The 17,524-nt window shown below is 27.1% G+C and overlaps 1 non-coding gene and 1 pseudogene across 3 annotated transcripts; one reads left to right on the forward strand and one right to left on the reverse strand.

The window, feature by feature from the left end:
- The first annotated feature begins 8,550 nt into the window (after nucleotides 1-8,550).
- Nucleotides 8,551-12,045, forward strand: LOC124840804 (pentatricopeptide repeat-containing protein At1g74900, mitochondrial pseudogene; annotated as a pseudogene). Of its 2 annotated transcripts, XR_015784735.1 has the most exons (5): nucleotides 8,551-10,280; nucleotides 10,386-10,560; nucleotides 11,503-11,558; nucleotides 11,724-11,833; nucleotides 11,941-12,045. The product of XR_015784735.1 is annotated as a pentatricopeptide repeat-containing protein At1g74900, mitochondrial pseudogene, transcript variant X2 (transcript). The 2 variants fall into 2 exon arrangements; XR_015784734.1 differs by having other exon boundaries at nucleotides 11,503-11,833.
- A 1,331-nt stretch (nucleotides 12,046-13,376) lies between these two features.
- TRNAL-AAG (transfer RNA leucine (anticodon AAG)) lies at nucleotides 13,377-13,457 on the reverse strand. Its single transcript has one exon. It is a non-coding gene; the product is annotated as a tRNA-Leu (tRNA).
- Nucleotides 13,458-17,524: the final 4,067 nt, after the last annotated feature.

Here is a 17,524-nt window from a genome sequence, read left to right on the forward strand (position 1 = left end):
TTTTGTGTCTTTTAGCTCAGAGAGCAGAGTATGGTTCTTTAGAATTGGTTTGAGCTACTAAAAAGGTAAAGGAATCTAGTATTTCTTATTAACTGTTAATTTATAAGTATGATTTGTGATTATTTGGATGGATAATAAGATTTAATTTAAATTGTGATATTTGTTCTAGTATTTTATTGTGTTTGCATGATGTTAGTTGATGGTATGTTGATGTAATGTTTGACCTAATGTGATTTTGATGATTATTGAATATATGAATTGTATGTGATTAAGTTGAATATGATTATTGGAATTGGATGTTAGGGTAAGGAGTAAGAAGTTGTCAAATACATAGGTTTTATGGTTGAAAATAAAGGTTTTAATGGCAAGTCTGTGACATAGGGTTTTGATTGAGAAACTTGATGTTTCAGGTTGTATTATATGTTATTTGAGACTTGTTAGAAGTATGAATTAATTGAAATATGATTTAAAACTAAGTAAGGGATATTCCATTGGTGGTGTTTTGGATAAATTTAAGTGCAAAATTGGAGGTTTGAAATAGTTAGATTTTGAATTAGAAGGTATGGGCTAAATGTGATTGTTTGTAATATGTCATTGAGTCTATTAGGACTTGTGTAAGTTGTTAGGTTACAAAAACTAGGTATAGAAGGTGTAAATCCGAGTTTAGGTACTTATGGAGGTGTCAAATGGTTGAGTGCACCTAGTTTTGAGTCTAATGATCAAAGGAGTATTTTACTATAATTCTAAATGTAATTTTCCATCCATTATAGGGTGTAATGAATCCATTTGATCATTATAACAAAGCTCAAGTGCATCAAAGGCCAATTTTAGAAGTGTGCAGTTTGCTATCATGGAGCTCGAGTGCCCCCTGACTCCCTCCAGTGGGGTTGGCCTTGAGCTCCCCCTAGGCGTCCCATTATAGTGAGTTGCCGCTTAGGAGCCCTTCTTGTAGGTTTTTGGTTTTCCTTTTTTTATGTGTTGTCCTATGATCTTTGGTGCACTATTTTGGTTTTCTTAAGGAACGTGAGATTGTTTTATATGTGTTTTGATATGTTATATATATGATTATATGGGATATATGATGATGATGATGAATAAGTGGTTGATAATGTGAGTAGTTGATGGACGTAACTTTATGACCCTTGGGGAGAGGTTACATGGTGGTGAGAATAGTAGAAGGTCTTAGTTTAGATACTTTCAATATGGTCTAAGATGTAACCTTGTGTGTATGGTAAGGTGAAACCCATTAGCAATGGCTCTGCAAAGCCGTAGAAGCTACCACAAGTGTACGACCCACCACAGTTCGACATTCATACTAAATCCGGATAGTATAACCTAGGTCTTAGACATATTTAAAATGTGTGGATTGTTTTATGATAAATATAATTCATGTGTAAAATATTATTATATATTATGATTTGTTTTATATCACTAACTTATCCTTGTTTTTTTCTTTATTTATTTACTCACTAAATTAACATTATAAAAGAACTAGAAGTTTAAACACATTATACTAAATAATTATAAACACGATATATTTTTTTTTTTACAAACATAAAGTTAAGGATTGCTAAACATAACGAAAGATTTATAGATAGGTTTTTGCCAAGTTTTTTCTTCGATAGAATTTCTTTATATAGATGTGAAAAAGAAATAATCATTACAAATTTTCAGAATCATTGACACAAAAAGAAATTCTTATCACGTTAAATATTCTTCGTATAATATTAATCACACATCTCTTGTATGAAAAACACTTTAATGCACTTTAATTGCGTGTTATCTATCTCTAGAAATTGCACTTAAAGCTTTAAAACCACGATGAGAAAAAAAATAATCTCGGAGCAATTATACAGTTAAAGTTGTGTTATGTGTCTTAACTTTCTCACGTTTTAACTTAAGAAAATATCCATCCAAGTTAGGAATACATCAATTTCATCCTATTTGTAGTTATTCAAAATTCAATCAAACTTCTACCCTTTTTTTCTAATATTTTTCCTTTTACATCCAACCCATCTTTAACACAGCAAATAGACTTTTATAAACAGCTCTTGACAAGACTTGGAAAAGCTAAAATTGTCCGAGGACACTTTTTGAATTGAGAGACATAAAAAAAAAAGCGATAAAAATAAAAATAAATTAATTTTATTTACATAAATAAAAAAAAGAAAGAAAATGGAACATTATCCTTATTTACACATGAAAAATAGTGAAGCAAATGAATAAAATATATATATTATTTATGTTATAAAACTTATTTTCTTAAAACTAAGAGAAATATCCTTAGGATTATATGGACAATAATCTGGCAAGTCGAAAATGTTCTTCCTTCTCGTTCCTCTTTGAAAATAAATAGAGAAATGTTGGTACTTTTAACTTAATCCCATGTTTTTTAAACACAGTGTAGTTAATATTATTTAGCCTATGTGTTTTGATGGATTGTTTCTTGTTTGTTTCTTGTCTTTGAGTCAATCATTTGATTTTTTTTTTATTCACTCTTTGAAACTATTTTAATACCCGCCATGTTTCAACTCATCAACCTTCGTATGAAAAATAGTTATGTTATCACAGTATTTCGAAAACACAAAAAAAAAAAATTAACAATAATGATAAATACTAAACAAAAATACCCCTAAGGAAAATGACGTTAATTTAATACTTTAGGCACCAAATTATTCTTTGAAAATGATATTTATTTATTTTATTACATATATTTATTTTGGAAATGTATAGTTAAGAGTATGTATTAATTAAGGAATATAAATGATATTAATTATTAACTAAAGTATCTTATTTACTAATACAAGAAAGTACTTATAGTATTCGTTATGTGTAGTTTCTGTTTTTTTTAATTTCTCAACTTGTGCTCCTATCGAAAGACACATAACAACAGCGTTCTTCTAAAAAAATGAAATCAATTTAATCCTTTAATCAATCAGTGAAAGCTAAAGTCAACCGTGTTCATCAATCTTTATATAATCTTTATATAATATATATATATATATATATATATATATATATATATATATATATATATATATATATATATATATAAAAGAAATGATTTTGATGCTACTTTTGAAAGTGATGGTGGAACTAATTAAATTAATTTTAATGTTAACGGCTTTGAAGAATTAAGTTAACATCAATTATTATAATATAAAAACTGAATAGATTGTTTATTCTGTCTTAAATTTACGATGTAAGCACTCCAAGCCTCCAAGTTGTTACATTTTTTTTTGTATTGATATTTAACATTTTAATTAATTATTTCACTGAATTATATAAATTAATAGAGTAAACAACTTTTATGACAACCACTAATGTTTTATTGCTGTGTTAGCCAAAATTCTATAGTTTTATAATAATTATTAAAGTATAACATAATAAGTAATCAATCATGTAAAAAACTTATCATGACTAAACTATTAAGTAATCCCGATCCTAAAACATATATAACTACTGTTTCTATACAAATATTTTTATTATCTATCAAAGTAACCAATTTCAGAGATTTAAGTTGTATCCACTTTATATAAAGTTATAGATTTTAGACCTAAATATAATTTAGTATAAGAAAGACGAATGAGTTTTGATTTTTTATCCTTTTATAATTTTTTCTTATTTCACTTTTGATTACTAGACAATTATGAATTGTTATTTTTATAATCTTAGTATTATATATGATATTAATTAACTATTTATATGTTGAAAACAAAAAGTGGAAACTTACTAGTGCTATTATAATATAATGCAAATTGGAAAAATCCTTAAATAAAAACAAAAGATAATTATTAAAATTTTGAATGGATAAAAGATTATAATAAAGACTAAAAACTGATTTCAAATTTTATAAGAATAAAAAAGTAAAAAATAAATAAATAAATATAATATATATATATATATAATATATATATATATATATTTATATATATATATATATATATATATATATATATATATATATATATATATAAACCAGCACTAAAACTATTTAAACCTTAACATTGGTTATTGTATGAAAAAGGCATTTTTTAACTGTCATAATTTTTGTGATCATGTGTACATTTATAAAACAACAGTTATAGATTACGTGTTACGTTGATTCAAATAATCAAATTATGTATAAATTGAATGGTAGATGATGATGTAACAATAATGAATTTAGGGAGATGTTAGAAACACGTTTTCAAGCTCATTCTTTTTTAAACTTATATTTTTATTAATTAAAATATTAAAATTTAATAATGATTATTACTTTGAATAAACTTTAATGAATGAAATATTATGTAAACTAACATGTTGATTCTAGTGTTCTTGTGAAGAAGACATAAATTAATTAAGATAATAATACTTTGACAACATTCTTTTTTATAATATTTTAATACTATTTACATATTATTTTGTTATTGATTCAAAATTATTTCAGAATCAATAATAATAATCATAAACATTAACATAATAAAACGTAGACCAATTAGAGAATGATACGTAAAAGATGTTAAAATGTTGTTAAAGTATTATTATCGAATTAATTAACCGTAAAAGAGTGAAATGAAAAGAAAAAGAGAAGAAAGTAATATTGTAATTTGTTGGCGGCAGGTTGGGTTGAGAACGAGGGTTTGGTGAGGAAGATGAAAGGGTTGTGTGTGTAGTGTGGTAGGTGAGGGATGTGCTTTGCTATTCATCATTAGTTGTATGATTTGTGGCTCATTATCATTGTAGCATAAGTAAATCTACACCTCCTTAATTACTAATATATTATAATATATTTCCATTTGCTTTTAAAAACTATTTAATTGAATTCGAGTTTTTTTTAGAAAATACATTATTTTATGAGTTATTTATTTTTAAACATATGCATTTATTTTTAAATTAAATAATAAAGATTAAAACCATACTGAATAAGAGTGTTTGCTAATTGAATATCCAGCCCACTTTGGATTGAAATTTTACTTTTATATATATATAAATAGAATGTAATGAAACTCACTTTTGGTGTGAATTGGTTTGAGTTAAATTAATTGAATTAAAATCTTAATTCTTTTATATTGAAAATTATAATTTTTAAGTATTGAACTAATTAAAAAATATTGCAATTAGAACATAATAATTTAACCAAACAATAAGAATAATTTATAAGAAAACATATTTGACTTGAATTATAAATATAATATAATTACATTGAGTTTGGTTGAATTGTTAAATAGTTGAAACCATTAACATATTATGTGTAACTATCCAAAACATGTTATTTTTAAATAATAATATTAGTACAGAACTATAAATCTTATATATTACGTATTCATATTCTTCCAAAAAAATTAAATAATTTATTTCAAATCCTAACATTTCATATTAACAATGAAATATTGTCGAAGATATGATCACATAATTGCATATTTGTGTCCATTTCAGTTTATAATAACATTACAAGAATGTTGTCGATTTTCGCTACTATTTATGAAATATCTACTTTATATATATAAACATACATATACTATCAACAATGGTAAAAATTAACCACGATAGGTAAGGGTAATCAATTGACATTACATCAATACATATAATTTTATTATCATCAACTTAATTTAAGTCATTATTATCATATTAGTCAACTTGCAACAAATATTAATCATTCAATTCATGTTTTAACACTAAACATAAATAAACCTACACGACTTTGGTTTTGGAGACATATGCTATAGTGTCGATATTCCTGTAAAGTCTTGCAGCTGTCATAAATTGTTAATACAATGGATTCAACATTAACAATAATATTTTTCCTTATTCCAAAACCATCATTCTTATCACAAAAAATAACCATGACAAGGTTAGTTCCTTTTTATCCTTTAAGTCACAGTATTATTTTGTAAGATTCCACAGACAAGAAACATTCTTCAACTCTCACGGCCTAAACCTCATTCTCTATGTGAGTATGAGAATTTAGTAGAGTCACGATGATTTCATTCTAGAATACTTTATACAAATGTATACACTACACTTTATAATATGATAATTTCTCCGTAGAAATAAAAAATAATATTCATACAATTCATCCAACATATATTAATACAATAATTCCATATATTTATCAGTCACACGACATACTTCAATTTCAAAGCAGTTACTCATTTTACCTAACAGATTTAAGACTTCTAAACCATGTTATTTTGATTATTAAAACTCAAACTAATTTTTTCTTTGTGAATTAAAATTATTATCATTATAAACCTATTACAAGACATTTTGCATCTTAGCCTTATGAATGGCAAGTGCATGAGATAAGCTTAAAAGTCTCATTGATTTCGAAGGTTCCTCACTTTCCAAACAATATACTAGTTTTGCTTAATTTATTCTACAAATGAATGGGATAAGTCTCATTGATTTAGAAGGTTCCTCACTTTCCAAACAATATATTAGTTTCGCTTAATTTATTCTACAAATGAAAAATGTTCATTTTTTGTTGAAGTATTTCATATGTAAAAGTGAGATAGAACGAGGTTATTAATACCGCAAATAATACAAATAATTACAATAATATTAATAAATAAATAAAAATGAGGTTAAGAACATCTCACTTAAATAAATAAGTATAAATAAAAATGAGATTATGACACCTCACTAAATAAATAAAAAATAAGAATAGATAAATAAAAATGTGATTATAAACATTTCATAATAAAATAATGACAATAAAAAAATGTGAATGAATTTATAAACACCACGAATAAAATAAAAATAAAAATAAAAATAATAAATAAATAAAAATAAAATTATGAATATCTCACTTAATAAAATAACAATAAAAATTAAATAAAAATGAAGTTATAAATTCCCCCTTTAATAAAATGATAATAATAAATAAATAAATAAATGAATATAAATACCTCACTAATAAAATAAAAATAATGACAATAAATAAATAAAAATGAAATTATAAATACTTCACTAATAAAATAATAATAATAACAAATAAATAAAAATGAGGTTATAAATACATCACTAAATAAAAATAAGTGGTCAACACCTCACAAATAAATAATAATAATAAATAAATAAGGTTATAAACACCTCACTAATAAAATAAAGCAAATAAAATAAAGTAAATAAAAATGAGATTATAACACCACCTCAGGAATAAAATAGTAATAATAAATAAATACAAATGAAATTATAAACATCTCACTAATAAAATAATAATAATAAATAAATAAAAACAATGACACCAAAATAAAATAAATAAATCAATAAATATTGATAAGTGAAAAATATAAAATGATAAATTATTGCTTCTCTTCCCTTAAAACAACTTGTTCAAGTAATACTAATTCTCAATTAGATTGAATAATTTCTTCAAACTACTTTAATCTTTTTTTATCAATAGAGAAAGAAAATAGAAATAGTGAAGAATGAGTAAAATATATTGGTGGATACAACTACCAAAAACAATGTAATTTCACTTCTTTTCTTAACGTTATATACAAAAAATTATGTTATTATTTTGATATTATTTTATTTTCAATACATTTACAAGTATGTAATAGTAAAACCACAATTTAAATGTTATAAGAGTATTTCACATTTGACTTGTTGACTCTTTAGAATAGTTGTTGTTATCTCAAATACTTCTTATTATTAACCTTTAAATGTAAATCTAAATCATCATTTTAAAAACATGCCGTAAAATTTTTATTTGTATACAACCATTTGGAGACGAATTATTACCAAAATAACTCAAAATAGAAAATAAGCAACGTTAATTTAAATTGTAATTTTTTTCTTTAACCACAAATCTCTAGATAGAAATCTCCACGGTCAAAATGAAATACTATATCTTATGAGCTTGGAATAAAATTTTCATCACAATCTAATGATTAACAAAGTAAGAATAAATTTTTTACTAAAATAACTCAGAACTAAACAACATGTTGAGATCTAACTTTTACACTAAAACGCAAGAATTATTTTTCTTAACATAAACTTCTATTTGTAAATCTCATTGGTAATATGAGAGAACAATACTCTAATAATACTTTATAAAAAATTCAATATAATCTAATGATTTATAAAGATGTGATAACAATTTTACTTAAATAAATTATGATTAATAAATAGTTAACACCTCAAAATCTTCTTTTAATTCTTTATAAAACTCTTTTCAATTATTTCTCAATATACTTATAAAAAAATATTAATTTTAAAAAAATAAAGATAATTAACATAAAAGAAAATGTTACAATTATACATAATACATAAGATATTATTTATATGATAAATATTTGAATGTTACAATCAAAAATTATTTTTTTATAAGATAGTCAACCGTTTATATAGTATAAATTTATTAATTAAAACAAAAAAAAATCAAATATTCTTCAAAATTAAATTTATTTTTTATTAAATTTAAATATGATTAATAATTCGTATGTTAGAATACCAATACAAATATTTGGAAAACCAAATACATCGTGGACTAAAATTTAATAACACACTATAGTACATATTCACAATAACTAAAAGAATAAAATATAGTTCTAAAATGGATAAAGAAAATTCCCTGGTTTAAATTTGATCTACACTTTGAAGGAAGAACCACATTCAAAATTTCACATGGACACTCACAAATAAAATAATTAGAAGGACTAAAATGTAATTTTGAAAAACAAGACAGATTAATACAATCACCGTGCGGTCACAATGACCTCAATGTAAAACTGAAGGCACTATCTAAGGCTTCAACGAAAGGTGCGTTTGAGAGAAAATCCGAAAAAGCCCCTAAAATGTTCCAGAAGCGTTTTCGTCTCCACCTCCTCCCTCTGTCGAAGAAGCATCGTCAGTTTCCTCTTCCACGTAACGTGGTTACCGTCTGTGACGGAGTTCAACAGCCCTCAGACGCCACCATAGCCAATCTGGTCCTCGAATCAGACCCACTCACTCTCTCCGAGGCCCTATTCAAGCCCACAATCCAATGGGCGCCCGAGCTCGTGAACAAGGTCCTGAAGCGCCTCTGGAACCACGGGCCCAAGGCCCTTCAATTCTTCAAACACCTGGACCGCCACCCTGCCTACATCCACTGCGCCTCGTCGTTCGACCACGCCATCGACATTGCGGCCCGCATGCACGACTACAACGCCGCATGGGCCTTAGTAGGCCGCATGCGATCTCTCCGCCGCGGCCCAACTCCCCGAACCTTCGCCATCCTCGCCGAACGCTACGCCGCTAACGGAAAACCCCACCGCGCCGTCAGAACCTTCCTTTCCATGCACGAGCACGGTTGCCGCCAGGACCTGAACAAATTCAACACCGTCCTCGACATCCTCTGCAAATCGAAGCGCGTGGAAATGGCGCACACCTTGCTCAAAACGTTCCGATCCAGATTCAAACTCGATTGCGTGAGCTACAACATAATCGCAAACGGTTATTGCTTAATTAAACGCACGCCGATGGCGTTGCAGGTTCTGAAGGATATGGTGCAGCGAGGGATAAACCCTACGATGGTCACCTACAACACATTGCTGAAAGGGTATTTTCGGAGTAATCAGATTAAGGAGGCTTGGGAGTTTTACTTGGAGATGAAGAAGAGGAAGTGCGAGATTGATGTTGTGACTTACACTACTGTGATTCACGGGTTTGGGGTGGCGGGTGAGGTCAAGAAATCTCGTAGGGTTTTTGATGCGATGGTGAAGGAGGGTGTGGATCCTAGTGTCGCCACGTGTAATGCGTTGATTCAGGTTTTGTGTAAGAAGGATAGCGTGGAGAATGCGGTGGTGGTTTTTGAGGAGATTGTGAGGAAGGGGTTGTGTGTGCCGAATGTGGTTACTTACAACATTGTTATCAGAGGTTATTGTCATGTTGGGGACATGGAGAGGGCATTAGGGTTTATGAGTAGAATGGGGGAACATGGTTTGAGGTGTTCTGTTCAGACTTATAATGTTGTGATTAGGTACTTTTGTGATGCTGGGGAGATTGAGAAGGGTTTGGAGATGTTTGAGAAGATGAGGGACGAGCCTTGCTTGCCCAATTTGGATACTTACAATGTTCTGATCAGTGCCATGTTTTTGAGGAAGAAATCGGAGGATTTGGTGGTGGCTGGGAAATTGTTGATGGAGATGGTTGATAGAGGGTTCTTGCCGCGGAAGTTTACTTTCAATAGGGTGTTGAATGGACTTGTTATTACTGGGAATCAGGATTTTGCTAAGGAGATTCTGAGAATGCAGAGCAGGTGTGGCCGTATTGTTCGGCGTTTGAAATTGTGAGATTTTCAATAGTTGGGTTTGGTAAGTTGTTTCCTTTTCTGGCGTTATTGTTTTTTGTTCTTGAGATCATATTGATCTATGCTTATTTGCTTCATTTGTGCTGATGTGTAATGTATGTACTTGCAGGAACACAACCCACATGTTTTTTCAGCAGTTGAAAGTGCATGGTGCATGGTATTGGAGAGCATGTTCCTCATTCTGTAATTTGGACGAAGTTTCTGTGATCTAGTGTGGGGAACTCACTGGTGGATGATGAACCCACCATTGCTGAAAATCTTGCTTTCAGGGTCTTCTCATCCAGGTTCGTTTCATTATTCCATTTTGATTTCCTTTTTTCTATTTTTGTTTTTGAACAAATAATTAATTTAAGTGTCGAACTCAATGTGTTTCTGACACTGTATGTTGAATTTCAGTTTCATTGATTCTTCTAACCTTGGTATATTTCAAGTTTCAATGTGACATGTTGCTGAAAAAGTTATATTTTATGAGCATTTTTCTCCCATGTTATCCCAAGATCTGCATATATAATACAAGGGTATGGACTTGGTTAATTGACAGAGATTACGTAGATATTTTTTAACAAAATCGATATGTGAAAACCTAGACGATTGTCAGTGGTTAGAGGGCACTTGCAAAATGGGCAAAAATGGTTGCAAATTTAAGTGGCTGACAATGTAGTTAGTTATCATGTGGCCATGAGTTACTGTTTTTAAACTAAAATTTTAGCTGATGAAGGTTATAGGTGCACCATTTGTTGTCACCGTGATTTTTTTTCAACTTTCATGGTAGTCATGTTTTAGATTTAAAGAAAGCTGGAAGGTTGAAAGGTTTATAGTTAATGTTGTTACTATTTAAGAAAAAAGTTGCATATATAAGAGCTTGTGTGAAGATCAGAGATGTTAGATATGCAAATAACTCCACTTTGAGTTTGAAATTCTGTTTTAGAGGACATAAATTGAATGAAGAAGAGATAAATTGCCCAGATGAATGTGCATTTAGGGACCTATCTGGTTATAAGCTTGCTTGTTTAGAAGATTATATACCTTTTGCTCTACAATATAAAAAAGATATTGAAGGCCAAAATTCACCATTATTCATATTAATCAATAGGTTGCTAGTTACCCGAATTTTAAATTTTACTACAAGTTAGCCAACTATGAGTGAGTGCTAAGCTAGTGTCTACAATTTGATCCTATTTGAGGCCTGAAGATGCCTAAACATTGAAATCTATTGCCTGCAACAGCTTTGCTGCATTGGGTTGATGCTACAAGATTGGCTTGACATTTTCTGGATGAAGAGGTAAGGATGAATTCTGAGTTTGGTCACTCTAGCATGTTGAAAAAGATGAGCATATGGGTCTTGTTGACTCCGACCCGGCCAAATTTAACGGAATAGGTCGGCCGGTTCGGCCGGCTTTCAACCTGACTCTGGGAAACTTGTTTATGCATGAACAATGCTTAACAGGGGCCAATTTTGTTGCCCGTTTTGGTTCCTTCAAGCATACACAGAATTCACCAATTGCTTTTCATAAGAGTTCTGCAGATGATCCAGTTGCACCATCCTTCAGAATATAGGTGGATTCTTTAATACAATAGCTGTTATTGTCACTTTCTTTTGCCAGTACTCCATTGTAACTTGGAATAAGCTTCATCAATCTAATATTGCGTAATTGCCTTTGCAGGGATGATGTTGGGCAAGATAATGATGGAGCTCTTTAATCAACGATTCATCTTCCTTGCCTCTGATGTAAATTCAACCATTTTTGAATTAAGAGTTCTTTGTAATCTCTCTGTATTATTTGTTAGGAAGAAGTAATTGTGTGGAAATCAAATTGTGGTATTTGATCAAATCTTCAAGTGGAGGGTGGTGGGTGATGACGAAACTATTCATTATTTAATCACCAACATTTGTTAACTAAATTAGACTCTCTTATTATTTTAGACACTAAATTAACCTCTGACACGTTTAAAAACTAAATTAGTCATTTACTTTAATGTATGTGAAAATGTTCTTCTCATGAAACAAATACCCATAAAATTTATAAATTTATTTTACCACAATATATAGGATTTTACAATTCTACAAGTCTTACAGCAAATCACTAATAACCTTATAATGGAAGGTAAAGTTTGTTATGCTAATTGCGAAAGTAATTGGATTTAGCAAAAGAAACTATTGTTTTAAGATATTATTCTTAGATAGATTTATTTTTATAATGTTAAAGTATTTCTTCTTTTCCTCTACTATTTTTCACCTGGTAATTCTACAATTTTGATGATAAGATTTACCAAAATTTATTATTTTCCATGGATAAAGTTGCTAAAAAGATATTGATTGCATTTATTGGTAGGAGAAATATTCCAAAATTAGTTTCGAGTTTAATTTTGTGTTTATACTTTTTAAATTGAATTTATCTTTCAAAATACTTAATTTTAAATAATTTATATTTTATGGTGTAATTTATTAAATTTTGTTTTTTTAAGATAAAATATATTTAATAAAATATATTTACATTAACATTTTATTATGAAAATTTTAATTATACTTAATTTTTTTAATTTATAGTTTAAAGAATTTTTTTTGAACAATTTTATTTAAAATTAGAAAAATAAATAAAATATTTGAATTAAAAAAAATGTATAACAAATTTTTTAGACAAAAGGGATAATCATCCTAGTATCCATCCTCATTCCCTCATTTCTCTCTAGGTTGTATAGATGCATTGTGCTATATAATTAATTTAATTACTCTATTAAAATAAAAAGCCTCATAAACATGGGGAATTTAATTGAAGTAGTGAAGATTTTTGTATTCTAAACACACCATCACAACTTGTCCTAGAAATTGTTGTTCAAGATGACACTTTACTGGTGTGTCGGTTTTGAGAAAAAAAAAATGAGACTTTTCTTTTTTCTTAATTTCGTTTTTCACCAAAATAATACTGATTATGTATTGATTAAAATATCGTTGTACTTTCAATTCAAAATGAAATTTATGAAATTCCCCTAAAAATGTAGGGTTTAAGAAGCTGGATTTAGATAGAAATTTTTCAGTCACAAACAAAGGGCCCAACAAAAAACGCAAGGTTAGTCTGAAAATCAAAAAACCATATGAAATTGTTGAGAGTGGGATTTGAACCCACGCCCTTTCGGACCAGAACCTTAATCTGGCGCCTTAGACCAACTCGGCCATCTCAACTTGATATTATTTATTTCTATCCTTTAGATAATATATTAAACTCAATTAGTTTTCAATTAGCCATGATGATACTTTCTTTACCAGGGTCTACTTTATTGATAGACGAAAACAATGAAAAAGATTTAACATTTCAATATTTATTGATATATGATTTTCCAAAATGAGATTTTAATTATATTGTAGGATTTTCTTTTGCGCATAATAGGTATCGGTTGATTTAGTTCATACAATAATTTTATTCTTCTTTGATGATGAAAGAAAGTGAAGCTTATAAGAGGAAAATATCTTGAATCCAAGTTGGACAAATAATTCAACAAATTTAGGTGTGTCTTTTCGGTCTTGTTTAATCCAGCATCCAATGTTGTTAACAAATCAAGTTAGTAATAATAATTAATTATTTATGGTACATTGTTCTAATTGTAAATATTAGGTTTATAATTTTCTAACCTTTTTTTTTTCCTTTTCTCAAATATGTTTGGAAATGGTGATACTTCCATCCATTTTTTTCATTTCATAAATTAAGAGTTTTTTTTAGAAGTGGTATTATGATTAGGATTTGAGAAAATTCATCATTCTATGATATTGCAAACTCAAACTATATTTCATCCTTAAAAATGTAATCATAATTCAAATTAGTAGTTATAAACACTTTCACAGTTTTATTGTTTTCTTTTATTTTTGTGTAATCACTTACTACAAATCTGTTTAAAATATCATTAGGTTACCTTGTCAATTCATAACTGAAGAAAGATCTAAGAATTAAAATTCATTCAAATTTGAATGCCGGTAAAACAAACTCCCTTTACTCATTCAAATTCACAGGGAGAATTGTATCACTTTTGGTTTATGATTATTTTTTTTGGGATAAATTAAATACTAATTTAAATTTTAATAAGGTTCAAGATATCCTAATAATGGTTTAAAATACATAATGTTGAATGCAAGAATAAATAATAATAAATATTAATTAATAATGTAATTGTTTTGGGATTTATGGTCCAAAATAACGTTCAATGTTGTTTTTAATTTCAAATTTTTTTGTAATCATTTGTTTAAACATTTGGGAGGATACGAACGCACTTAAATGTCAAATTTAGCTTAATATTTGATAGTTGAAATATTAATAGCATGGTAAATGCATTTTTAATTAATAACGACCTATTATAGTTTGATGGTTAATAATCACACTTTATCTTTAAGTAATTTAGTATTAAAGTTAATAGTCTTGACCATTAATTAATCGATTTGACTTTTCAATTCGGATAGTTGTTTATTTGTACGTTTCAATGACAAATTAACTGTCCAATCTATAACTGATTGAACAATTATATAATACTGTAATCAAAATAAAAAAAAAACAAAAGTGATAAATACAATAATTTGTTAGGTTGGATTTGAGACGAAGACAAACTAAATATATAAATCAAAACATCCTTTGAAAATGTATTAAATCCTTAAAAGTGGAAGCATGATTTAGCATTCTAACTAACACTCCACTAATTACATAGAAATGACAAATGTGACCATCATCTAACTACATTAAATTCAGAAACACCAAAATTTGAAAGAAGCATATGATTTACTCTTTTAGTCTATAATCCATTAATTACATGGAAAAGAAAACGGGACTCGTTGACTCTAAGTTCAAAAGTGGAGCAACAATTTCTTTATCTTTTACAAAACCATGAGCTGTATGAAAAATGGAATATCTTCTATTTCAAATGCATCAATCATGGTTAACTTTATATTACATATGTTGCGAAGTTTTTAAAACTATACATGAGAGAGATTAATGTTTTTAAATTACGAGTTGTTTATACAAAATATTTAATGTTATTTTCAATGATTAATCTTTATGATTTTTTTAGCGACTATATGTTTAATATAAGAATTTCAATTCATAATTATATTTCTGAATTAAATATAAGTAAGATAGTAATACATCATGATTTGGAAGTATTTATGTACAATAAATACGTTTACTACTTAATTTATCAACTTACTAATAGAATTATCCTCTCTTTAATTGTTCGTTCTCAAAACTTATTTTATGATTGGGTGAGATATATTGAAAATGGACTATTTTAACGAGTATCATTTTAGTCTTTCTCCTCCTTAGGAGTAAGGGTTATTAAAATTAGTAATTTCTAACAAAATTTGATTCCATCATAAAAATGGTTTTAAATTGTAAAAAGTTTGTTAAGTAAATATGTTTTGTAATTAAGGTTACGATTATGCTTGCATTTGGTACAGTGATATGTCTTTAAAAATAATATATGTTGTAGAAGATATTTTTATTTTGAAATATATATATATATATATATATATATATATAAAGAAAAATGTAACTGAACATGAAATATAAAATATTTATAATATTTTGATCTTAATCTAAAATAATAAATAATTTCTAAGAAGGAACATATTATTAAAACTGAAATGTTTCCTAAGAACTAATTTAAAAAAAAATATCAAGTAAATATTATCAATACTTTCTAGGTTAATCTTGAAGTCAAGACTATTTTTGGAATGTACAATTAAAAAATAAGAATAGATTCTAAAAATTAAGGAAGATTAAAAAAGAGATTATACAATTTCAAATTATTTGATTTTGAATTTCACAATTTGAAAGTTATTAGACTTGGCATGAGAGCATCTAATTTGAAAGTTAAAATATTTTCGAATTAAACAATTCAAAAAGTCTTTTTAGAAAAAAAAATTAATTATGCGATTTGAAAATTATTTTTATTTTTCGGATTGTATAATGTAGAAATATTTTTTAATTCTAAATTGCATTATTCAAAAGAATGCAAGAAGAAAATTTGTTTAGATAGGAGTGCAGAAAGAAATATACGGAGGAAGAAACTGACTTTGTGGACAGCGGGTTGGGCTTGGACCGGTAAGGTCTTGAGCTTATGAATTTTAAGTTTTACCATGTTAATCAAATTGAAAAAAAATGGTTAATATTTAAAATTTATATTCTTTATATGTACTAAGTGTTTCGAATATTTTTTTTATTATATAATTTTTTTATTAAAATATAAAATGATTTTTAATTATTAAAATAAAAATATTAATAAACTGTAAACTAATTTTTATAAATTTTATTAAGAATAATGATTAATTAAAATGATAGTTATTAAAAAGGTAAAGTTGAAAAATAATATTTTTATTATACATAATTATTTAAATTTTAAAAATTCATTATTGAAAGAATAAATATGAAAAGAAAAATTGTGCATTGAGTCTCTTTTATTATTAGAATAAATAATATATATTGTGGTTGTAAAAGGGGAAATATTATCTACACGGAACTTTTAATACTACTACAAATTGAAGTATTAATGATTTAATGGGTGGAATAATGAATCATGTCGTCATGCATGTAAAAATATGCTACAAACGTAGTCATTGAGTCATTTTTATGATTGTGTGGCTAGATCAATAGTCAAACAATCAAACTACCAAGAAATTATCTTTATAAACTAATTAACTTAACACAAAATATGAATATGATAAAAGAATAGGTAATGATATTTAATATATATTAATTGTTTGAAATATTATATATTTATAGATTTTCACATCAGACTACTTTTTACTGCCTAACAGTAAAACATTTTTCAACCTATAAAATAACATAATGTTGACTTCTATTCCATGTTGGAAATATGAATAAATCTAAATTCTTAATACGATTTATTAGACAATAAAAAAGGAAAAGTATAAAATGAAAGAACAAATAACATATATTAAAAAAATAAAAAACAAATCTCATATTAGAAAGTAGAAACATAGATTGAATAAATTTTAGTGACATAATCATATTATAGTATCATAAATAAATAATGCATATATGTCACCTTTTAAAATAAGAAAAATAAATTAAAGTTTCTGTAAAATCTTAACTAACTGATAAATTATTATTATTACTACTAGATCATCTGCAATTAGATGCTCCACCAGTACAGAAAATGACAAGAGTTAGGTGGTTTCATGAGACATATACTATCCTCAAAGTTCGGAAAATAAAAGCTTCGCAATTAAAATTAAAATTGTATCTTAGG

The sequence above is a fragment of the Vigna umbellata genome, chromosome 3 (genome assembly GCF_029865625.1).
Source record: "Vigna umbellata cultivar VRB3 chromosome 3, Vumbellata_1.0, whole genome shotgun sequence".
NCBI classification, from domain to species: domain Eukaryota; kingdom Viridiplantae; phylum Streptophyta; class Magnoliopsida; order Fabales; family Fabaceae; genus Vigna; species Vigna umbellata.